At 38.2% G+C, this 24,789-nt stretch overlaps 1 protein-coding gene and 1 pseudogene across 3 annotated transcripts in view; both read right to left on the bottom strand.

The window, feature by feature from the left end:
• Positions 1-24,789, bottom strand: part of GXYLT2 (glucoside xylosyltransferase 2) — a 204,540-nt gene that overhangs the window by 77,777 nt on the left and 101,974 nt on the right. The gene's annotated exons all lie outside the window — the stretch shown is intronic.
• Positions 23,634-23,707, bottom strand: LOC114502236 (annotated as a pseudogene).

The following is a 24,789-nucleotide window of genomic DNA, read 5'->3' as shown; positions in this document are numbered from 1 at the left end:
TTTATTTTACTTGGCATAGTCTTGACTTGTCCTCTGTTTTGCATCCATACTCGATTACTTCTGTGAGCATCCTGATTACCACTGTTTTGAACTCTGTCCCTGATAGGTTGGCTATCACCTCCTTGCTTAGTTCTTTTTGTGGAGTTTTAATCTGTTCTTTCAGTTGGACCATATTTCTGTGTCTGGGTGGCCTGTTATGTTGTAACAGGCAGAGCCTTAGGTGTTCACATGGTAGGACAACCCACCTCATTGTGTTCTGATGGTGTATGTGGGGGAGGCATCTGGGAGGGAACAATGCTTCTTGCTTGGCTCTCGCCCTACATTGAGTCACTTCCCCTGCTACCCATAAACAAATTGGGCCCTTCTGATGCTGATTCCTGGATGGGGGCTGTGTTTGTTCCAAGACCCTGTGGGTGTCTCCAACAAACTCTCTTGTGAGGCTGGGAGGTTCTCCTGCCACCGAAAGCCTCATAGGTTTTTATAGCTAGAGGTTTTTGAGGCTTTAGTTTCTCATGCTGGATCTCTGGGTTGTGTTTTCTGTCTTGCTACCCAGTTGTTTCTCCTGTCTTATCCATGTATGAATGTGGGACTTATCTGTCACCTTGCTGTGTGTTCTCTCTGCCCCTCCTACAAGTCTAGATGAATGTTTCTTATTTAACTCCTTGGTTGTCAGATGTCCATACAGTTTGATTTTCTGGCAGTTCTGGTTGTTTTTTGTTTTTAAACTGGTTGTTGTTCTTCTTTGGTTGTGCAAAGAAGCAAAGTGTATCTGTCTACACCTGCATCTTGGCTGTAACTGATCATTTTAAGTATTTTCTTGGCTTTAAATCATTCTTACTGGTAAAGTTATCATTACCTTCTTCAATAAATTAAATGCGGGTTACCACCTCTTGTTAAAACAAAAAAGAAGAAAAAAAAAACTTGAAAGTCTTTAAAAAGGAAAGCTGAAAGATCTGAAGGGTGGAGGCATTCCATCAAGAAGCAATAGGCAATAACTTTAATCATTAAAGAAATAGACAAACAAGTTTTACCAGAAATTTATAAAATCAGAACAATGTTAAATGGTATAAAATTTTATTTGACCAATATTCTATTATGTGACAAGAATATTGCTCCTCTTTTTATTATTATTAACAACACTTCAATGGGTGTCTTTTTAGGGAAATTCCTAAACACATAATATGGCATTTCTTTTTCTTTTTAACTTAGTAAATATTTACATGGTTAAAAAATAAAAGTATATTAAAGTAAATTGCTTGAAAAGTTATTATTCTTTGTCCTTCTGTTGCCAGGTCCCTTCTATAGAGGTAACAAATGTTACTGAATTGCTCTGAGTTGAGCTAGAGATATTTTTGCATATAAAAATAAATAGCTATGCATATATAATTCCTTCTTTTATGCTACAAATGATAATATAGCATACATAATGTCATCAGCCCACTTTTCAATTTTTTAAAATAAAACAATAAATGTAGAAGGATTTTCTATACTGTACATAAAGATTTTATTTATTATTTTTTATTCCTGTATAGTATTCCATTGTGTGGACCTACAAATTTATCTAGTCATCTACTCTAGTGCACTTAGGTTTTTTTCAGGCTTTTTTATTACTGTGTCACAATGAAAAACCTTTTATTAATTTATTTCAAACACACATGAATGTATCTTTAGGATAGATTCACTAAAACATAATTCCTTAGTTAAAGAATACATACACTTGTAAATTTGAAAAATATTTCCAACTAATTCTGTTGAAATGAACCAACTTAAGCTTTGCCCAGCAACGTGAAAAGGTCTCTTTTCCCCCTCTGCTTCACCATCACAGGTATGATCAGATTTTGGATGTTGGCCTACAAAAAGGTAAAATTTAGAGGGTCTGAGTCTACCAAATCATTTTAGTTCACAATTTCCTGCCAGTCTTACCCTGGTAGGCTGGCTTGGGATGTGACCAGGAGGTGACGTGAGTCTGGAAGACAAATGATGAACTCTGAGGGACACTTGAACAGCAGTGCTGATTCTCTTAGAGCCACCACACATGCCCCAGATCTTAATGCTCACAGGTGGAAGTCCCTCTACATCACTGATCTCCAGAACCATAGCTCTGAGTCAAATATCTCTTGATACTTGATTCGGGATAGACACTTTGTGGACTAGAACTGAGAGACAAGGAAGAAAAACTTATCAATAAATTTATGGCTACTGCTTTTGGAACACTTGCAAGTCTTCAGTTCAGATTGCAAGGCCAGTTCAACCTAAACTAGAGGTTGCAAACTAGGGCCTATGGGTAAAATTCATCCCATAGATGCTTTTTTAAAACACAGAGCCAATTTCAAAAATTTGAATTAGTTTCAAACATTTTTTTAAAACTGGAAATTTGACAAAAAATATCTGAATTTCCCTTTCCTTCTGAAAAATTTAGAGCTCTGGCAAAAACAGCTTGCATCCTACCAAGGAAAATCTGCTGTTGCTTGGCCTCAGGCAACCTAGGCATTCTCAGTTCATTCATAAAATAAACATTTACGGAGGGTCCACTAGGTGCCAGATGTGACCAGCAGAAACTGAGACAGACAAAAAATCTCTGGCTTCAGGAGAGAGTCAAATAATAACAAGATAAATATATAGATTATACAGTATATAAGCAGGAGAAAAACATCAGGAAAATGGACTGATGGTTTCAAGTATCTGATGGTTTCACTGATGGTGGAGTTTGTAATTTTATGTTATTTATTTTTTAAAAATACTTTTGATTTTTATTGTTGTTCAAGTACAGTTTCCTGCCTTTCCCCCCTCCCCTGTTTTCACTTCCCTTGTTATTGTACAATTGTCCTTTATAATTGTTCCTGTAAACCCTTCAGCCTTTACCCCCATTATCCCTCCCCTCTCCCTTCTGGGTACTGTCAGCTTATTCCCAATTTCAATGTCTTTGGCTATATTTTCCTTGCTTGTTTGTTTTGTTCATTAGGTTCCACTGAAAGGTGAGATCATATGGTATTTGTCTTTCACTGTCTGGCTTATTTCACTTAGTACAATGCTCTCCAGGTCCATCAATGCTGTTGCAAAGGGTAGGAGTTCCTCCTTTCTCCCTGCTGCATGAAATTCCTTTCTGTAAATGTGCCATAGTTTTTGATCCATGCGTTAACTGGTGGGCATTTAGGTTACTTCCAGCACTTGCCTATTGTGAATTGTGCTGCTATGAACATTGTGGTGCATAGGTTCTTTTGGACTGCTGTTTCAGTGTTCTCAGGATATGATCCTAGCAGTGGAATTGCCAGGTCAAAAGGCAGTTCCATGTTTAGTTTTCTGAGGGAATTCCATACTGTTTTCCACAGAGGCTGCACCAGTCTGTAATCCCACCAACAGTGTACTAGGGTTCCCTTTTCTCCACATCCTCTCCAAAACTTGTTTGTTGATTTGTTTATGATGGATATTCTGACTGGTGTGAAGTGGCATCTCATTATGGTATTAATTTGTATCTCTCTGATGGCTAGCAATACTGAGCATCTTTTCATATGTCTCTGGACCCTCTGTATGTCCTCCTTGGAGAAGGGTCTGTTCAAGTCTTTTGCCCATCTTTTAATTTTTTTTTTTTTGTATTCCTGGAGTGGAGTCATGTGAGTTCTTTATATATTTTGGAGATCAAACCCTTGTCTGAGGTATCATTGGCAAATATGTTTTCCCATATAGTTGCTTCTCTTTCTATTTTAATGCTGTTTTCTTTAGTGTGCAGAAGCTTTTATTTTGATGAGATCTCATTTGTTTATCCTTTCCTTTATGTCCTTGCTCTAGGGGACATACCACTGAAAATATTGTTGTGTGGAATATCTGGGAATATCTGAGATTTTCCTGCCTATGTACTCCTAAAGGACTTTTATGGTGCCACAACTTATATTTAAGTCTTTTATCCACCTTGAATTTGTTTTTTTGTATGGTGTAAGTTGGGGATCAAGTTTCATTTTTTTGGCATGTACCTGTCAGGATCTCCCAACACCATTTGTTGAAGAGGCTATTTTCGCCCTATTTTATGCTTCTTCCCCTTTGTTAAATATTAATTGACCATAGAGACTTGGGTTTATTTCTAGGCTCTTTATTCTGTTCCATTGGTCCATGTGTCTGTTTTTATGCCAGTACCAGGTTGTTTTGATTACAGTGGCCTTGTAATACAATTTGGTATCAGGTATTGTGATCCCTCTTACTTTGTTTTTCTTTCTCAAAATTACAGCAGCTATTCAGGGTCATTTATGGTTCCATATAAATTTTTGAAGTGTTTGTTCTATATCTGTGAAATATGTCACTGGTACTTGAACAGGTATTGTGTTGATTCTATAAATTTCTCTGGGTAGTGTGAACATTTTGATGATGTTAATTTTTCTGATCCATGAACATGGCATATGTTTCTGTTTGTTTGTGTCTTCCTCAATTTCTTTCTTCAGTGTTGTATAGTTTTCTAAGTACAGGTCTTTTACCTCCTCAATTAGGTTTGTTCCTATGTACTTTATTATTCTTGTTGCTATAACAAATGGGATTTTTTCCCTGATTTCTGTTTCTGATATTTCATTGCTGGTATACAAAACTGCCTTCGATTTCTGAATATTGACTCCCTGTTTTGCCAAATTACTTTATTATGTCAAGCAGTTTTTTGGTGGAGCCTATACAATTTTCTATGTACACTATCACGTCAACTGCAAATAATGACAGTTTTGTTTCCTGTTTTCCAATTTGAATGCCTTTTATTTCTTTTTACTCTCTGATGGCTAAGGCTAGGACTTCCAATACTATGTCAAATGGAAGTGGTAAAAGTGAACCAACTTGTCTTGCTCCTGACATTAGTGGAAAAGTCATAATTTCTGCCCATTGAGTATGATGTTGGCTGTAGGTCTCTATTATGTGGCCTTATTAGGTGGAAGAATGCTCCCTCTATTGCCACTTTGCTGAGTATTTTCATCAGAAATAGGCGCTGTGCCTTATCAAGCGCTTTTTCTGCATCTGTTGATATGATCGTGTGATTTTTGTCTTTCATTTTGTTTAGTGATGTATTATGTTTATTGATTCATGAATATTGTACCTTCCATGCATCCCTAGTATGAATCGAGTTGATCATGACTTATGATCTTTTTAATGTATTGCTGGATATAGTTTGCCAATACTTTGTTGAGGATTTTAGCATCCATGTTCATCAGGAATATTGGCCTGAAGTTTTCTTTCTTTGTTGTGTCTTCATCTGCTTTTGGGATTAGGATGATGCTGGCTTCATAAAAAGTCTGGGAATCTTCCGTCTTCTTGGATTTTTTGGAATAGTCTGTGAAGCATAGGGGCTAGCTCTTCCTTAAATGCTCTGTAGAATTCTCCTGTGAAACCATCTGGTCTAGGGCTTTCATATGCTGGGAGTTTTTTATTACTGTTTCAATTTTGTCAGCTGTTATTGGTCTGTTCAGGCTTTCTGCTCTTTCTTCATTCCATTTGGAAGATTATATTTTTCTAAAACTTTGTCCATTTAAGGTAGATTTTCAAAACTTTCTTAGCATACAGTTCTTTGTAGTAATTTCTTACAATCCTTTGTATTTCTGTGGTATCAGTTGGAATCTGTCCTCTTTCATTTCTGATTGTGCTTATTTGGGTCCTCTCTCTTTTTTTCTTGATGAGTCTGCCTAAAGGCTTGTCAATTTTGTTTCTCTTTTCAAAGAACTAGCTCCAGGATTTACTGATCCTTAGAATTGTGCTTTTAGTTCCTGTGTCATTTAATTCTGTTCTGATCTTGGCTATTTCCTTCCTTCTACTTGCTCTGGGCTGTCTTTGTTGTTGTTCTTTGAGTTCTTGTAGGTATAGTGTTAGGTTGTTTATTTGAAATGTTTCTATCTTTTTTAGGTAGGTCTGTATCACTATGAATTTCCTTCACAGGACTGCCTTCACTGTGTCCCATTAAGTTTGGATTGTTGTGGGTTCACTTTCATTTGTTTCCAGAAACTTTTTGATTTCTTCTTTGATCTCATTCTTGACCCATTCATTGTTTAATAGCATGCTATCCAATCTCCATGAGTTTGAGTGTTTTTGAATTTTTTCCTTGAGGTTGGTTTCTAGATTTAGTCCCTTGTGGTCAAAGAAAATGCTTGGTATGATTTCAATTTTCTTGAATTTTCTGAAGCTTGTTTTGTGTCCTATCATATGTTCTATCTTTGAAGATGTTCCTTGTTAATTTGAAAAGAATGTGTATTTTGCTTATTTAAGATGAAAGGCTCTATATATATATCAGTTAAGTCCATTTGATCTAGGACATTGTTAATGTCACAATATCTTTGTTGATATTTTGTTTGGAAGATCTATCCATTTTTGTCAGTGGAGTGTTGAAATCCCCTAGTATAATTGTGTTTCTGTCAATATCTTTCTTGAAGTCCCCCATGATTTCCTTTATGTGTTTGGGTGCTGCTATGTTGGCTGTATATATATTGGCAATGTTTATGTCTTGTTGATGGATTCTCCCCTTAAGTACTATAAATATTTGACCTTCTGGGTTTCTTTGTATGGCCCTTTTTTGGAAGTCTATTTTGTCTGATGAGTATTGCTACCCCAGCTTTTTCTTTCTGTCCATTTGCTTGGAATATTTGTTTTCAGCCCCGCACTTTCAGTCTGTGTATGTCTTTTGTTCTAAGGAGGGTCTCCTGTAGGAAGCATATGTGTGGGTTATGATTTTTTATCCATTCAGTTTTTTATGTCTTTTGATTCGGACCTTTAATCCATGTACATTTAAGGTTATTATTGATAGGTATTTATACATTGCCATTTTTTCATACCTGTGTTTATCTCTCTCTCAGTCTTTTTCTTCCATTCCTTAAAGCAGTCCCTTTAACATCTTGTGTAGAGGTGGTTTGATGGAGGAGTGTTCTTTTAGATTTCTTATGTCAGGGAAACTCCTTATTTGGCCTTGCATTTTAATTTAGAGCTTTGCTGGATAAAGAAGTCTTATTTGGAGGACTTCGGTTTTCATTACCTGGAATATTCCTTGACATTCCATTCTGGCTTGGAGCATTTCCATTCAGAGGTCAACTGTTTGTGTTATTGGGGCTCCCTTGTATGTTAATTCCTATTTCTCCCTTGCTGCCTTTAAGATTTTCTCTTTGTCATAGAATTTTGCCATTTTAATTGTGATATGTCTTGAAGTGGGCTTCTTTGGGTTCCTCTTGATTGGGACTCTCTGTGTTTCCTGAATGTATGTGACTATTTCTGTCATCAAATTAGGGAAGTTTTCCATCATTACTTTTTCAAACAGGTTTTCCATGCCTTGCTCTTTTCTTTTCCTTTTGGTATCCATATTATATGAATATTATTCCATTTCATATTGTCTTGTAGTTCCATTACTATGTGTTTGTTCTTTCTGAGTATCATTTCCTTTTCTTGCTCTGTCTGGGTGCTTTTTTCTTCCTCGTTTTCTAGCTCGCTGATTCACTCTTCTGATTCATCCAGCCTGCTTGTAATTCTGTCTACTGTGTTCTTTATTTCCAAGATTTTTTGGTTCACTCCTTCCTCTTTTTCGTTTATCCTTTCTTTTCCTTTTTCATACAGTTGTAATTCTCACTCAGATCCTTTTAGTGTCTGTGAGTTCCTTGAGCATCTTTATAACAATTATTTTGAATTCTATATCTGATTGTTACCTCAATTTCATTTAGCTCTTTTAGTGGGGAGTCTTCCATTGCTTTTGATTGCATGTTCTTTTTTTTGCCTCCCCAATTTAGGTGACTCTTTTTGTTTGTTTCTCTGCTTCTCGATGTTCACTTTGCTGGCTGTCTTTGTAGGGTTAACTTCTATGGTACTAATTCTTTCAGGTTCAGTGGTGTGGTCTCTTTGATCTCATTGTCTGGATGCTCTAGGTTTTCCCTTTCTTTTGTTTGTTTGGGCTATCCTGTTGTGCTTGGGTTTTTACCTTTAGGTGGCTCCTTTCTTGATGGTTTTTCTCTTCCAGCAAGTATACTGATATTCACAGCTCCCACCTCTTCTTCTTTTTTTTTAAAAATAAGCATTTTCTTTTTTTTTTTTAAAGACGATTCTTTTTTTTTTTTAAGATTTTATTTATTTATTTTTAGGGAGGGAAGGGAGGGAAATAGAGATAGAGATAGAGAGAAACATCAATGTGCGGTTGCTGGGGGTTATGGCCTACAACCCAGGAATGTACCCTGGCTGGGAATCGAACCTGGGACACTTTGGTTCCCAGCCCGCGCTCAATCCACTGAGCTATGCCAGCCAGGGCTCCACCTCTTCTTGTATGTGATCAGTGGGGCAAGGGGTAGGTAAAATGGATGAAGACATGGGGAGAGTATTTTATGGGATTTGAAGTACCAGCAAGTAGAGAAGAGAGAGGGGATTCTTTGGGTAAATATAACATTAACTGTGATATTTCACCCAACTAGCCACTTTTTATAACCAATGAAAGAGAGATAAGACTCTTGTTAGAGAGGAGGATGACTATGAGGTTAATTCAGCAAACAGAGTGCTTGTGAAAGGTTAGATGATGAGATATAGTGAGAGTAAAGGAGAGAAAGTAGGCATAGTGTGAGAGAGAATAGAGTTAACCACAACAATAATAATGCTCAGGAATAAAGCAAAGTGGGCTAAGATCAGGGAAGGTTGCTGTGTAGTATGTACAATTGTATGGAACAACAATTATTTACAACAGTGCTGAAACAAGAACAATATGACAAGAAATATATGATTTGGATCACCAAAATAGAAAGTACCTGATCAAGAATAGTGTGTTATTGGTACATGAGTGAAGTAAAAGAAGGAAAGTTAAAATACAATAAAGAGAGAATAAGGAAAACCAGTGGAACAATGCAGTTAAACAGAGAAATGAAATGAGAAAATTTAAACGTAACGAAAAGTAATAAAAATATACTAATGAAATAAAGGTGGTAAAAATAATGAGAAAAATATTAATAATGCACATAAACAAATAAAATGCTGTTGGGAACCACCATGCCTGGTATCAGAAGCTCTAACCCCTGCCACGGCTAAGGCTGAGGGAATGACCTTGGACTGTAAGCCAGCAAGGAGACAAAAGTTTATCTCCCTGGCAGGAGCGCCACTTCTGCTCCTTTTATTTCACCCTGCCTGGCCCCCAATGTTTGGTCATTAGCCAATGATAGGTAAGATTCCCCAAGGGGGGAATGACCTAAGACAGGCACTATCACGTGGGAGGCCCCCAAGGAAGGACTTTGGGGGCTACAGCAGAAGGGGGTGATGGACCCCTACCCCTCAGCTTTGACATAGCCTGAGTCCTCATTGTCTGAGAGAAAATCTCCTAATGTCTTGGCTGCTTTATTTCCCTTGCTTCACCTAAGCCTGAAACAATGACAGAGGGTGGTGCAACCCTGTGCTGGAAAGGGCAGGTTCCCCGGGTAACCAGGCCTTAGAAAGAATATGTAAAATCCTGTGAAACTCGCTTTGTTTAGAATGCTCTCAGTTGAATGATAAGGGTCCAAGGAAGAAGTAAGTTTGTTCCTTAAAGTCTTACAGCTCTTTAGCCCTGACTCAAAATAGGCCCTCAGACTTCCTTGTTATCTACTGTTTGATCCTTACTTCCTAGCAATGAGTAATGAGCTTTACCTGAATTCTTATGCAAACGAAACTAATAAAAAGCCTCTCTGGTGGGGGAAAGGAGCGCTCCCCACTAGAGAGAGTGGCCATTCCGTTCCTACTTCCCCACAGGACCTGGTTATCCTGTGTATGTTTTTCTTGTGTATCGATGAGCCATCCACAGCGTTCCGCAGTCACTACTGGTTGGTGATTGCAACAAAATGCCAGCTATATGGGATAGCAAAGTGACATTTGTCTCAGTTTCTCAATTTTTGGAGTTAGCCTTGTGCTCCCCCTTTTGATCTGTCGCTGGACCCTTAACTCCATGTCTTATTGTCTCACTTGGGGGAAGGAAAGAAAGATACAGGAATGAAAAAAAATAAGCCTCTTGCTGACTTTAAACCTGTTCAAGGAGTTCTGCTGGTCTTCCTATACGTCACAGGAAGAGGGGGTCTGGGCTTCACTTTTTTCCCTTCCTATGGTTTTGAGCAGATGGGGGCCAGATATGGGCCACAATATTCAGTTTCCCAGCCTCCAGCCCAGGTTGTCCTTGAGCTACCAGTCTCAAATCAGCCACTCAGTCTCTGAAAGCACAGCATGAGTCCATCTTGTGTGCATGGTTCCACTCAGGCACCTAGCATCTGGACATGCAGCATGAGACAAGCTCAGGCGTGCGGTTCCACTTAGCTGCTTAGTCTCTGGCCTTGAAGCTCAAGTCACCCTCGGGGTGAGCCAGCCACTGCTTGAGAGTTTCTTACAAAGCAGCTGCCCACAGTTCTTAACAAGTGCACGGCTTTTCACACTTCCCAGCTTTCCAAATAGTCTGGAGACTATTCGAGTCAGGATCCAACATGGCCCTTCTCCAGATGTTGCCTGGCACCTCAATTTCTCTGGTGCCGGGGTTCACAATCCTAGCACGTATACACCACCTCTGTGTGTCTCTCACTTCATCTCTATTCCCCGCAGTGACTTCCAGCATTCAGGCCCCTCCTGGTGCCAGGCTGCCCTTCTTGCTCTGCTAGGGGAGGGAGCTGGTGATCTAACTCTCCTCCCTATATCCTGCAGTAGGCACTGGGCCAGGGGGCCACAGTGGCCTAGGACCTTACACAGATCCCAGGCATCTCACTGTCACAACACAATCTCCTCACCATCTGTTTTTCAATGTCCTCTGCAATTTTTGCCTCCAAACTTCATATAAGCTGGGATTCCACTGGCTGTTCACTCTGTTCTTCAGAAGATTGGCTAGGTGTTCCAGCTGGGCACAGGGAGAACTTGGCTCTGCTACCACCTACCTCACTACCATCTTCATCTTCCCAGAGTTTGTAATTTTAAATATATGATTGGGAAGGTCTCACTCAGAAGGCAAATATGTACATTTAAATTAGGCCTGAACACAGTAACATGCACTCTAAGAACACCAGGGTTAGTTGGGCTGGGCCACAGTGGGCAGTGGAAGAAGAGCAGGAGATGGGGCTAGATAGGTAAAAGTTGGCTAACTACTTAGGCTTTTATTTGCTCTTGAAAAAAAATATTGGCTTTTACTCTGAGTAAGATGGGAGCCACTGGAGGGTTTTTAACAGAGGAGTGACATGATCTCTCACTTAGCTAAAAGAATCATTTTGGCTGCTTCACCAAGAAGAGAAGATTGGGGAACACAGTGCAAGCAGGAAAACCAATCAGGAAGCTGATAATTCAGGGAAGAAGCAATGGTGACTTGGCCCAGATGGAAACAACCCAGGGAGTTAGAAGTTGTGGAATCCTAAATATAGTTTTCAAATAGAGTCAACAGGATTTCCTGATGGATTGAATGTGTAATGTAAGAGAAAAGTCAAGGGCAACTACAAGGCTTTTAATTTAAGCAACAGGTACAATGGAGTTGCCTTTATGTGACATTGCACCTGATATGTGTCATTCCTGAGTAACCTATCTGGCCCTGAAAGGTAAATGTTGGAGTTTGTAGCTGAAGAAGCCTACCTTCCTTCCTCCTCTCCCTCCCTCCTTCCCTCCTCTGTATCTCTTCCTGAATATAAAGAAGCCCATAGTGGCCCTGAGATGATACATTTATGAGGGGTTTCTGGGGCAATGGTCTTATTTTCTAGTTCTTGCCCATAATGGTGTTTACACAGGTGTGAACTTGGTCAACTGAGCATATAAAGTTTTGTGTGCTCTTTTTGGTGTTCGTATCATATTTAAAACACACACAAATGTAGCTTTAATATGATATATCTTTTTTCAAAGATTTTATTTATTTATTTTTAGAGAGAGAAGGGAGGGAGAAAGAGAGAGAGAGAGAAACATCAATGTGTGGTTGCTGGGGGCTGTGGCCTGCAACACAGGCATGTGCCCTGACTGGGAATCTAACCTGCTATGCTTTGGTTCACAGCCCACGCTCAATCCACTGAGCTACACCAGCCAGGGCTAATATGATATATCTTAAAGACATGTTAAAGGATAGTCCTTAAGAATCTTGAGTCTGGAATTCCTGTTTCAAATCCTGGCATCATGACCCTCTAGCCCTGTGACTTTGAATAAGTTCCTCAGTCTTTCCAAGCTTCTGTTTCCTGTTTGTAAAAAGTGGAAAGCAATGTCACCACTATTCTGTTTCTCCCTGAGTTGTCACAATGGTCCAGTAAGATATAACATGCAAGGGATACAATATGTGGCTGGTAGATAGCAAGTACTCAATAAACAGCAGTGTTGTTGCTGTGAGAAGTCCTGGTCTTCTCCCTTTGAAAGTGTTGAATGGAATTAGTTACCATTCACATCAGTTCTCATAGCACTTCGAAACACTTTATATAGGCACAGTCAGGCAGGGGAAGAAATGAAGTTTTTGAACTTTCTATTATAATCCATTCATTACCTTGACTGAAAACAAGTGCATAAGTTCTTATTTTTTTAACTTTTTATGTGAAAAAACAAACACCAGAAAAAAAATCCTCAATCATTTTATAACATTATATCTCTGGGGGATAATTCTGCAGTAATTATTGCTGGTATTAATTTGAAGAGGAATATTCATCCACATTATAATGGGAAGAGAGATGTTTACCAAAAGGACAAAAAATTAGCCATTCTAATTCTCTTATGTAAATTAGTACTAGAAATAAGGCTTTTGTATCTTAGAAATGGTGGGGGTGGGGAAGATTGCACACAGTAGCTATTTGTGCCCCCACGGCGTTCCGTGACCCAGTCAGGACCTCTGCCATGCTGGCCTCTGTGCTGTGAGGACCCAAGCTCAGCCACTAAGCAGAAAAATTATCAGGGGTTCACCAGCTCACCTTCAACTTTGTTTTGCTCCAACTCTGTTCCGACTTTGACAGTAAAACTTGGTAGTTAAAAGTTTTGATTTAATATCTAACTATCTGTGTTCAAATTGTTTCCACTACTAACAAGTATGGTCTTGGGCAAACTGCTTAAGCCTTCTAAGTCTCATTTTCCTTATTTTATAAATGGGATCGGTAACCCACTTCATAGTGCTGCTGGGATGATTAAATGAGATAACACATGCAAATCCCCTGGCACACACTTAGGAAGGTCTCAATAAATGCTATGCAATATTATTATCACCCCACTCTCATGGGGATTAACTTCCATGGCTCACAACCCAGGTAATGAGTAACTGGATATAGTAGCAGTACTAGTGAAAGAAAATGAGGCATGTTCTCTGCTCTCAAGGTGTTGTAGTGGGGGGAAGATAGATAAGAGGCAAAGCAAAATGAGGTGTCAGTGATGATGGGATAACACAGGAGCACATAGCAGAGCCCTTAAACCAGCCTAAAGTGAAAGCAGAAAAGCCTTCCCAGAAGAAATGATATCTAAACTGAGAATTAAGTAAGTAAAGAGGCAGGCAAAGAGGGTTGAAGGTAAATGGTAGAGCATATGAAAAGGCCCCGTGACCAAGAGAGTGCTTGGCATGGGACAGAGGAGGATGGCAAGTTGGTTAGTGGGGATAGTGTTTACAGAGTAAGAACAAGGGGTCATGAAGAGATTAGGCTAGCAAAGTGGGCAGGGGCCCAATCATTAGCTATGTTAATAAATATGGACTTATCCCAAGAGCAATGGGGAAATGTTAAATGATTTGAGCCAGAAACCTCCAGGTCTGATGCTTCCTCTCATACCTGCATCACCCACATCCAATCCCTACTAAGTCCCATAGGTTCTATCTCCAAAATATATCTGAATCTGCCCATTTTTTTCTCCCTCTCCACTGCCTTAACCTGAGTTCAAGACACCATTCAAGTTCCTCTAGAATTCTGGAAAGATCCAATCACCAGTCTCACTGTGTCCACAATTGCTTCCCTCCAATCCATTCCTCACAGAACACACAAAGGAATTTTTAAATTTCCTCTGTTATAATTCTTTGACCTATGGGTTATTTACAAGTGTATTGTTTGATTTCAAAATGTTTGGGGTTTTCCAGACATCTTTTTTTTTATTCATGTCTAATTTAATTCCTTTGCACTCAGGAGCATACTCTACATGATTTCAATCCTCTCAAATCTATTGAAACTTATTTTATAGCTCAGCATATGGTCTATCATGGTGAATGTTCCCTATACATTTGGAAAAAATAGTTTATTCTAAATTCTATAATTGTTGATCAGATCAATTGGTTGAAGTGTTGTCAAGGACTTCTATGTCCTTATGGATTTTTGTTTATAACGACGAGAGCTCTGAAGTCTTATCTTCAGACACAAAGAAGGAGAGAAATGTGAAGTTACTGCAAATTCACTTACATCAACAGATGTGGCTTGGGAACCATAACTGATTTTCACACTAATCATAGTCAGTTATTAAAAAAGGAGTGTTGAAGTCCCCAACTCTGTGGATTTGTCTATTCATGTACTTGTCTAAGTATGTCTTTGCTTTGTAGATTATGAAACTCTTAGTAGATGCACACTCATTTAGGGTGGTTACATCTTCCTGATAGATTAGTCTTTACATCATTATAAAATACCCAGAGAGCTTTAAAAAAAACCTTACATTAGAGGGCCTCACTGATCTTTAAACTCCCTCAAAACTTTTCACTGCATTTAAGTCACACATGTACCTTGGTCCAAAAGAGGCTCTATAGGATGGACATGCTCTGTCCACTTTCCTACGTATTCTATCAGTGCTATTCATTTCCCTTCTAGCACAACCTAAGGGTCTTCTTGATTCAGGGCCTTAAACTTTTTATTATGGGTTTGTAACTGTCAAAGTCAGCAGAGGTTGAGGAGTAAAATAAACTTGATAAGGAGATAGTGAACCACTAATTCCTTCTCTGGCTACAGCCTGCAGATGCTCTTATGCCTTTGCTTATATAGAAAGTAACATCTAAGTCCTCTCTGTCAGAAAGAAAACAAAGTTCAAACTAGGAGTTTCTCATTTAACAAAGGTTTAGTTTTTTGGATTGTTTTCTCTGATTTCACTCCCTAAGTTCATGGCATCCAAGGTGAAGAAGATAAAATCTTCAAATGTGCTTAAGAATAGCATTTTTATTGATTATGAACTTCATGTGCAGCTCCTCATGCTTTAGTCATTTCCAAGGCTTGTGAACTACCATCTAAAAAAATTGTCTACAGCATTAAAACTATGATTAGTATGAAAATTAACAATGTTTTCAAATCATAGATGTTAATGTAAATGAATGACTAGTACCTTCACATTTCTCCCCACTTTTCTTGGGCCTGGAAATTAAGCTTCATGCAGCTCCTGTGAGCTTCCCAGTCTTGTTAGTAAAGTGCTACCAAAGCTTCTCCAGATGTAAGGCAGAGCTTTTCGCATATGTTCTTTTTATTAAATTTTATATTATTTTTTGCTCTCAATATTTTTATTGTTTTTCCATTACCATTTAGTCCCCTTACACCACCCTCCCCACCATAATCACCACACTGTGTTCATGTGCATGAATCCTTTTTCCTTTTTGCTCAATCTCTCCACTCCTTCCCCTCCCCACCTTAGCTGTCATCCTGCTCTCTCTCTATGAGTCTGTCTCTATTTGGCTTGTTAGTTCAGTTGTTCATCAGATTTCACAGACAAATGAAATCATGTGGTATTTGTCTTTCTCTGACTGGCTTATTTACTTAACCATAAGGTTCTCCAGATCAATCCATAATGTCACAAAGGATAATACTTTCTTCTTTTTTTATGGCCAAGTGGTATTTCATTATGTAAGTGTCCCATAGTTTTATCCACTCATCTACTGATGGCCACTTGGGCTGCCTCCATATCTTGGCAATTGTAAGTAATGTTGCAATGAACATGAAAGTGCTAGTGTTCTTTTGAATTAGTGTTTTGGGTTCCTTCACATACATTCTCAGAAGTGGTATCACTAGGTGAAAGGCAGATTCATTTGTAGCTTCTTGAGGTATCTCCATACTGCTTTCTACAGTGGCTACACGATCTGTATCCCCACCAACAATGCAAAAGGGTTCCCCTTTTGCCACACACTTGCCAGCATGTTGTTTGTGGATTTATTGATGATATCCATTCTGACAGGTGTGAGATGATATCTCATTGTGGCTTTAATTTGCATTTCTGTGATGATTAATGACACTGAGCATCTTTTCAGGTATCTATTGGCCATCTGTATGTCCTCTTTGGAGAAGAGGATATTCAGGTCCTTTACCCATTTTTTTGTTGGGTTGTGTTTTTTTGGTGTTGAGTTTTGTAAGTTCTTTATAATTTTGGATATTAACCCCTTACCAGATATATTGGTGAATATGTTCTCCCATTCTGTGAGTTGTCTTCCTTTGTTGTGAAAAGTTTTTTAGTTTGATGTAGTCTCATTGTTTATTTTTTTCTTTTGTTTCCCTTGCCAGGGGAAATGTATCTGATAAAATATTGCTATGAGTGGGCTGGGATTGGAGTAAAAGACAGAAAACTGTACATGAACAACAAAATAAAATAAAAAAATATTGCTATGAGTTTGTTGGAGACTTTGCTGCCTGTTTTCTTCTATGATTTTTATGGTCTCAGTCTAACATTTAAGTTTTCAATCAATTTTTAATCTATTCCTGTGTGTGGTATTAGAAGATGGTGTAGTTTCAATTTTCTGCATGTATTTGCCCAATCTTCCCAAGACAATTTATTAATTAATCTATCTTTAGCTCATTGTATGTACTTGCTTCCTTGGTCAAGTATTAATTGACTATAAAAGTGTGGGTTTATTCTGGTATTTCTATTCTGTTCCATTGATCTGTATGTCTGTTTTTATCCCAATACCATGCTGTTTTGGTTACTATGGCCTTGTAGTATAGTTTGATGCTATGTAGCATGATTCCTCCAACTATGTTCTTTCTCAGGATTGCTGTGACTATGTGGGGCCTTTTGTAGTTCCATATAAATTTTTGAAATATTTGTTTTAGTTCTGTGAATTATGTCATTGGAATCTTGATAGGAATTGTATTGAATCTATAGTTTGCTTTGGGTAGTATGAACATTTTAATGATATTAATTCTTACATGAACATAGTATGTATTTCCACTTACTTGTATCTTCGACTTCTCTCTTCAATGTTTTATAATTTTCCTAGAATAGTTTTTTACATTTGGTTAGGTTTATTCTTAAGTATTATATATTTTCGAGGCAATTGTGAATGGGATTGTTTATTAACTTCCCTTTCTTTAGTTTGTTTTGGCATATAAAAATGCAACTGATTTCTGGATATTAATTTCATAGCCTACTATTTTGCTGAATTCATTTATCAGTTCTAGTAGTTTCTTGGTGGAATCATTTGGGTTCTCTATGTACAGTATCATGTCATCTTCAAATAAAAACAGTTTTACATCTTCCTTTCTAATCAGGCACCTTTTATTTCTTTTTCTTGCTTGGTTGCTGTAGCTAGAACTCCCAGTGCTATGTTGAATAAGAGCTGAAAGGGGACATCCCTGCCTTACTCCCAATCACAAGGGGAACACTTAAAATTTTTGCTTGTTGAGTATGATGCAAGCAGTGGGTTTGTGATATATGGTCTTTATTATGTTTAGGTATGTTCTCTCAATTCCCACTTTGCTGAGAGTGTTTATCATAAATGGGTGCTAGATTTTATCAAATGTTTTTGAGTATCATGTGATTTTTATTCTTCATTTTACGTTGATAAATCACATTTTTAAATTGTGAATATTTTACCAACCTTGCATCCACAGAATAAATCCCACTTGATCATGGTGTATGATCTTTTTGATGCATTGCTGTATTTATTTGTTAATATTTTGCTGAGAATTTTAGTGTCTATGTTCATTAGGAACATAGGCCTATAATTTTCTTTTTTTGTAGTGTCTTTATCTGGTTTGGAATTAGGGTAATGCTGGCTTTATAAAAAGTTTGGGAGCATTTCCTCCTGTTGAATTTTTTGAAATAATTTGAGAAGGAGAGGCATTAGTTCTTCCTGGAATGTTTGACAAAATTCACCTGTGAAGCCGTCCAGTCCAGAGCTTTTATTTGTTGTTGTTTTTTTTTATTTTATTACTGCTTGAATTTAACTAGGTATAATGTTTATTCAGATATTCTGATTCTTCCTGATTTAGTTTGGGGACATTGTATGTTTCCAGGAATTTATCCATTTCATCCAGGTTGTCCAGTTCACTGGCATAGAATTGTTCATAATATTTTCTTATAATCCTTTGTATTTTTTGGCGTCAGTTGTTATTTCTCCTCTTTCATTTCTGATTTTATTTATTTGGGCCCTCTCTCTTTTTTTCTTGATGAGTCTGGTTAAAGGTTTGTCAATCTTGTTTATCTTTTCAAACACCCAGCTCTTGGATTCATTTATATTTTTTATCATTTTAGGACTCATTTTATTTATTTCTATTCTGATCCTTATTATTTTCTTCCTTTTACTCACTTTGGGCTATGTTGCTCTTTTGCTCTTTTTCAGGTTCCTTTAAGCATAAATTTAGGTATTTTATTTGAGCTTTTTCTTTCCTTTTTTTTTGAGATAGGCTTGTAATTCTATGAATTTCCCTCTTAGAGTCACTTTCCCTTGGTGCCATGGATTTTGGATTGTTGTGTTCTTATTTTCATTTATTTCAAGTTATCTTTTGATTTCTTTCTTGATCTCATTGCATGTTATTTAGTTTACATGTCTTTGTGTGTTTTTCAGTGTTCTTGTTTTTGACTTCTAGTTTCATATCATTGTGGTCAGAGAAGATGCTTGATACAATTTCAATCTTCTTAAATTTACTGAGACTTCTTTTGTTTCCTAATATGTGGTCTACCCTAGAAAATGTTCCATGCATATTTGAAAAGTATGTATATTCTGTTGCTTTGGAGTGAAATGATCTGAAGATATCAATTAAATCCATTTGATCAAGTATGTCATTTAATGCCACTCTCTCCTGGTTGATTTTCTGTCTGGAAGATCTATTCATGGAACTTTAAAGGGTGTTAAAAACCCTTACTGTGACTGTATTTCTGTCTACCTCTCCCTTTTTGTCTATCAAGATTTGCTTCACAGATTTTGGTGCTCCTATTTTGGGGTGCATAAGTGTTTACTAGGGTTATATCCTCTTGTTGGATTGTTCTCTTTATCATTATGTAGTGTCCTTCTTCGTCTCTTACTACAGCCTTGTTTTAAAGTCTATTTTGTTGGATATTAAGTATTGCTATCCAGCCCTGGCTGGCATAGCTCAGTGGATTGAGCATGGGCTGTGAACCAAAGCATCACAGGTTCAATTCCTAGTCAGGGCACATGCCTGGGTTACGGGCCAGGTCCCCAGTGGGGGCCACATGAGAGGCAATCACACATTGATGTTTTTCTCTCTTTCTCCCTCCCTTACCATCTCTAAAATATAAATAAATAAAATATTTTTAAAAAGAAAGTGGTGCAATTATTAAAAGAAAAAAGTATTGCTATCCCAGCTTTTTTTCCCTTTCTGTTTGTGTGAAATATCTTTTTCCATCCCTTTACTTTTAGTCTGTATGTATCTTTCAATCTGAGGTGGATCTCTTAAAGATAGCATATGTATGGGTCTTGTTTTCTCATCCATTTACTTACCATAAGTCTTTTGGTTGGAGCATGTAAGCCATTTACATTTAAGGTGACTATTGATAGATACATATTTAGTGCCATTTTATTGTTAGACTATCTTCCTCTGTTTTTCTTCTTTCTGTTTTTCTCCTCTTTCTCCTCCTCCCCCTTCTCATTTTCCTCCCCCTCCTCTTCCTTCTTGAAGCAAGTCCATTAGCATTTGTTGCAGTATTGGTTTGGTGTTAACAAACTCCTTTAGCTTTTCTTTCTGGGAAGCTCCTTATTTCTGATCAATTTTAAGTGATAACCTTGCTGGGTAAGGTACTCTTGGTTGTAGGTCCTTGGTTTTCATCACCTTGAATATTTCATGCTATACTCCGCTGGCCTGAAATGTTTCTGTTGAGTAATCAGTCTAATTTGTGCTCCCTTGTATGTAACTACCTGCTTTCCCCCTTGCAGCTTTTAGGATTCTCTCTTTGTCTTTAATCCTTGCCATTTAATTATGATGTGTCTCAATGTAGGCTGTTTCAGATCCAACATTTTGGGACTCTCTGAGCTTCCTGGACTTGTGTGTCTTTTTCCTTCACCAGATTAGGGAAGTTTTCAGTCATTATTTTTTCAAATAGGTTCTCCATCCCTTGCTCACTCTCTTCTCCTGGTATTCCCATGATGTTGTTAGGTTTCATGTCATCCAAAATGTTTCTTAAGCTCTTCTAATTTGTTTAATTCTTTTTTCTTTTTGCTGCTGAACTTGGGTGTTTTTCCTACCCTGTCTTCCAAATCACTGATTTGATCCTCTGCTTCATCTAACCTACTATTTATTCCTTCTAGTGTATTATTTATTTCAGATATTGCATTCTTTATTTATGATGGGTCCTTTTTTATGGTGTCTTTGTCTTTTATTTGTGCTGTTGAGTATCCTTGTAATCATTATTCTAAACTTTTTATCTGATAGATTGCTTGCCTCCATTTCACCTAGTTCTTCTGGAGAGTTCTCTTGTCCTTTCATTTGGGTCTTGTTTCTTTGTCTTCCCAATTTGGCTGCTTCTTTCTGTTTATTTCTATGTATTAGGTAGATCTGCAAAGACTCTGGTGTAGACCTATGCCAAACCTTGCCTGTGACTGGTCCTGGGCAATCTCTTTGGAACTATCATTGATCCACAGTGTGTGGCTCCCTCTGCTGGGCCTGTTTTGTGTGCAGAAAAAAAAAAAAAAAAAAAAAAAAAAAAAAACAGGCTGCACACTAAAGCCGGCTTTAACTAGCACCAGCCCTGTGGGAGAGCCAGCCAAAGTCTCAAACTTCCCAGAGATCTGCCTCTGTCTGCAGGATTTCTGTTAGACTTAAAGAAGAAAGTCTTCTATTGTACTGCTCAGAAGCTGGCCATAAGTACCACAGGGTGGGCCAGAGTAATGCCTATATGAGGGGCTATTGCCTCTACCCAGGCTATTACCACTTGGAGGGGAGTGCTCTACCTGAGAAAGATGGCTCCCACAGTATATGGAATGATGTGGTACAAGGATCTTGGCAGCTGATTGTTCATTTCTCCCCCCAGGGCCACCAACCCAGACTCTCCTCACACATCTCTAGTCCTCTCTGCCCTCCCTCTGCCAGAGCCTTAGGGTAAGTGCTCACAAACAGAATTTTCTACATTAGTTCTTAAGAGGTTCTGTGTGTTTCCAGCCATCTCCCCTTGGTGGACAGAAACCTTGTTGCTTTTCACAACTGTGTGTTATTTGGGTTCCTTTCATAGTTTTGGTGCTATAGCCTGGGAGCCAAGATTGGGGTTTAGACCCCACACTTCTCAAAGGGAACCCCCCATCCACTGAAATGTCCCTGTAGAACTTCAGCTGCCACCTGTGGGAGCCCAGCCAGCCCTCTCTTACCTCCTCTACACTTCCAACCTGTCACATTGTGGTGATGTGGCTCCTTTTGTCTGTGTGGTTATAAGGCTTCTGTCCAGCTAGTGTTCAGCTGGTTATTCATGATGATTTTTCTATAATTCAGTTGTAATTCCAGTTTGGTCCTGGGAGGAGGTTAATGTAGCTTCCACTTACTCCTCCACCATCTTGGGTCTGCCACTGGTACTGGCCCTTCTCAGCCACTTCACCCCTTCTTGCTTGGCTGGGTTCTTGCATCTCACATGTTCACCAACCTAGAAGCTCCTGTTTGCTAATTTATTGATGATATCCATTCTTACAGGTATGAGATGATATCTCATTGTGGTTTTAATTTTCATGTCTCTGACAACTAGTGACATTGAGCATCTTTTCAGAAGGCAGTCTCTTCAGACATCTACCATCTCTTGTTTCTTCCTTCAATGAGCCTTTTAATATCTTGCTTCTCCTCTTCCCCACTAAGAAAATGTCTCCACATATTATTCTTAAACACCCAGCTCTGAATTATCCTTTAGATCTGAGTTTAGATATTACCTCTTCAGTAAGGCTTTCCCAGAGAGCTCTCTCCACTTTCCCTCCAAAGTCTCTTTATCAAGCCACCTACTTATCTCTTCCCAAGAGTTCTCACAACCAGTGGCCTTTTGTTAAATTATTTTCTTATGTATTGCTTGACTCCCCTGATGAAAATAGAAGCTCCAGGAGATCCAAGATGGCAGTAGAGTAGGGGAAGTTACACTCACGTCCTCCCAGGACAAAACTGAAATTACAACTAAATAAACCTGAGTAGCCACTAAAGACTAGCTGAAAAGAAGTCTTATAAGTAAGGATTTACAGAAGAAGCCACATAAAGACTGCCTCCATGCTCATGATGGTGGCAGTGACCTTGGTACATGGCTTGGGCCTTTCTGTATACACCCAGGCTCAGCAGAGACAACCCAAAACTGTGGATTTTGCTTTGTAGCTCTAAATATGTAGCACAGGGATGGTCACAGGCAGTGTCTGGCATTTAGCTGCACTAGAGTTCCTCCCAAGAGTCCCCAGAACCAACATATCCAGTGGCAAGCTTCAGGCCACATCAGAGCATGACTCAATTAGCTCCACTAGTGGCATAATGAAATGTGTATCTGTGTAGGCACCAATCCCTGCTGGGGAAATTTTTGATCCATGGGGTCAGCCCCTGCATAGCAGCTCACACAGTGGTTGGGGTGAATCTGCATAGTTAGCCAAGGTTAGCATCAACCCCAACCACAAATGGGCCAACATCAATCAAGATTCAACTAAAACAGAAGGATTTACATAACCCACACAAGGGACATTCCTGGAGCATCTAGCTCAGGTAGTTAGGGAGACTGAAACACTAAGCCCCATAAGGGCACCCTACCAAGACTGGAAGACATAATGGATCTATCACTATACAGAAACAAATACAGAGAGGCCACCAAAATTGTGAGATGATGAAAATATCACAAGTGAAAGAACAGGAGAAATGTTCTTTCCCAGAAAACAACACCCAGAAAAACAAAACCAAACCACATAAAATCAAAGGCAAGCAAGCTATCGGATACAGAATCAAAACAATGGTTATAAATATGTTCAAGGCAGTTAGAGGAAGAATAAATAAACTCTGGGAAAACTTTGACAAAGAGACAGTAACATAAGAAAGGACATAGAAACCAGAAAAAATAACTGTTCAGCATCCAAAAAATGAAAAACACAGTATCTGAAATGAAAAATACACTAGAAGAAATCCATACCAGATTAGATAAAGCAGAAGATCAACTCAGCAATTTGGAAAACAAGGTAGCAGAAAAATCCTATCAGAACAGCAAAAAGGAAAAACAATTAGGACAGTTTAAGGGACCTCTGGGACAACATCAAGCATAACAACATTTGTATCATATGGGTACCAGAAGCAGTAAAAAGAGAGAGCAAGGTATGGAGAACCTATCTGAAGAAATAATGACTAAAAACTTCCCTAACCTAGTAAAGGAAAAAAGCACACCTCTCCAGGAAACTTAGAGTCCCAAAAAAGATGAACAAATAGAGACCCTCACCAGGACACATCATAATTAACGTGACAAAGGTTAAACACAAAGAGAGAATCTCAAAAAGCAGCAAAAGAAAGACAAATCCTTAAAAAGAGCTCTCATAAGTCCGTCAGCTATTTTCTCAACAGAAATTTTGTAGGTTAGAAAAAAGTGGCATGAAAATATAAAGTGATAAAAAGCATGGATCTACACGTTCAGAGAAACTTCTCTAGTAACAAACTATAGAAATGATCCCTGAAAGTATAGTCTTAAAAAGCATGGATCTATAACCAAGACTGCTTTACCTAGCACCAATATCATTTACAACTGAAGATAAATAAAGAGCTTCCTGGACAAGAAAATGCTAAAGGAGCTCATTTCTATTACTGCCAAGCCAATATTATAAGAAACATTAAAGGGAATTCTTTAAGGAGAAGAAAAGAAAAAAAGAGGAACATAATTATAAGAAGTAAAATGGCAAACAAAGGGAAGATCCATGGGGGTAGGGGCTTTCTGTGTCTGGTTAATTAGTAAAGCCCATGTGCCTAGAACAATGCCTGATATGTATATTGGGCATCCATAAATATTTACACAAAACTAAAGAATTCAACTGATGAACTACCTTGGAACCACTGTAACTTTAATTATGCTTCAAGGCTGATTGTAGAAAAGGACAGGTTTTGAAAACCAAAAATAACTGTGGTATAGAAGGCCCAAGTTCCTGAGGAGAAATCCTACATAACACCTACCACACTGAATATCTTTCATTTGCTTCTATGGTCCAGTATGTCCTTTTCCAGACTAAGTTGCTAAGTATTTAATTTCATTTCCTTACCTCTCAAGGAATAGAAAAGGAAGTGAAGGATGGAAGGACAGAACAGAATCAAAGACAAAGGAGCCATTTAGATTTAAGTGGAAGCAAACTCTACAGAGGAAACCTTTGGAAAATGATGTTGATGATAATCAGGAGAAGGAAAAATATTTAAAGAAGGTTAAAGCAGAAGGTGGAAACAGAGAAGGAAACGACAAGGTTTCAAAAAAACCCCACTTTATTATTTTTTTGCCAAGTGAAGACATCTTCATATGTATATGAAAAACAAAAGACTTGAATATAACTAAAATAAGTACAATTCAAGTATAGAGAATCATCAAGTCCTAATCTCCATATATACTAAATCAGATTATGAGAAAAGAAATGATGCTGCCTATGCAAAGGTACAAGAAATAGACACTATTTCAGATTGGAAGATAAAATAGTTCTGAATGTGGATGATGGCACAACAACGTTCTGTTTCTGTTGCCACAAAATGACATAAAACTGTATGCTTAAAAATGGTTAAAAATATTTTGTTA

This window comes from Phyllostomus discolor, chromosome 7 (genome assembly GCF_004126475.2).
Source record: "Phyllostomus discolor isolate MPI-MPIP mPhyDis1 chromosome 7, mPhyDis1.pri.v3, whole genome shotgun sequence".
Classification (NCBI taxonomy): domain Eukaryota; kingdom Metazoa; phylum Chordata; class Mammalia; order Chiroptera; family Phyllostomidae; genus Phyllostomus; species Phyllostomus discolor.
This window is presented reverse-complemented; position numbering and strand designations above follow the sequence as displayed.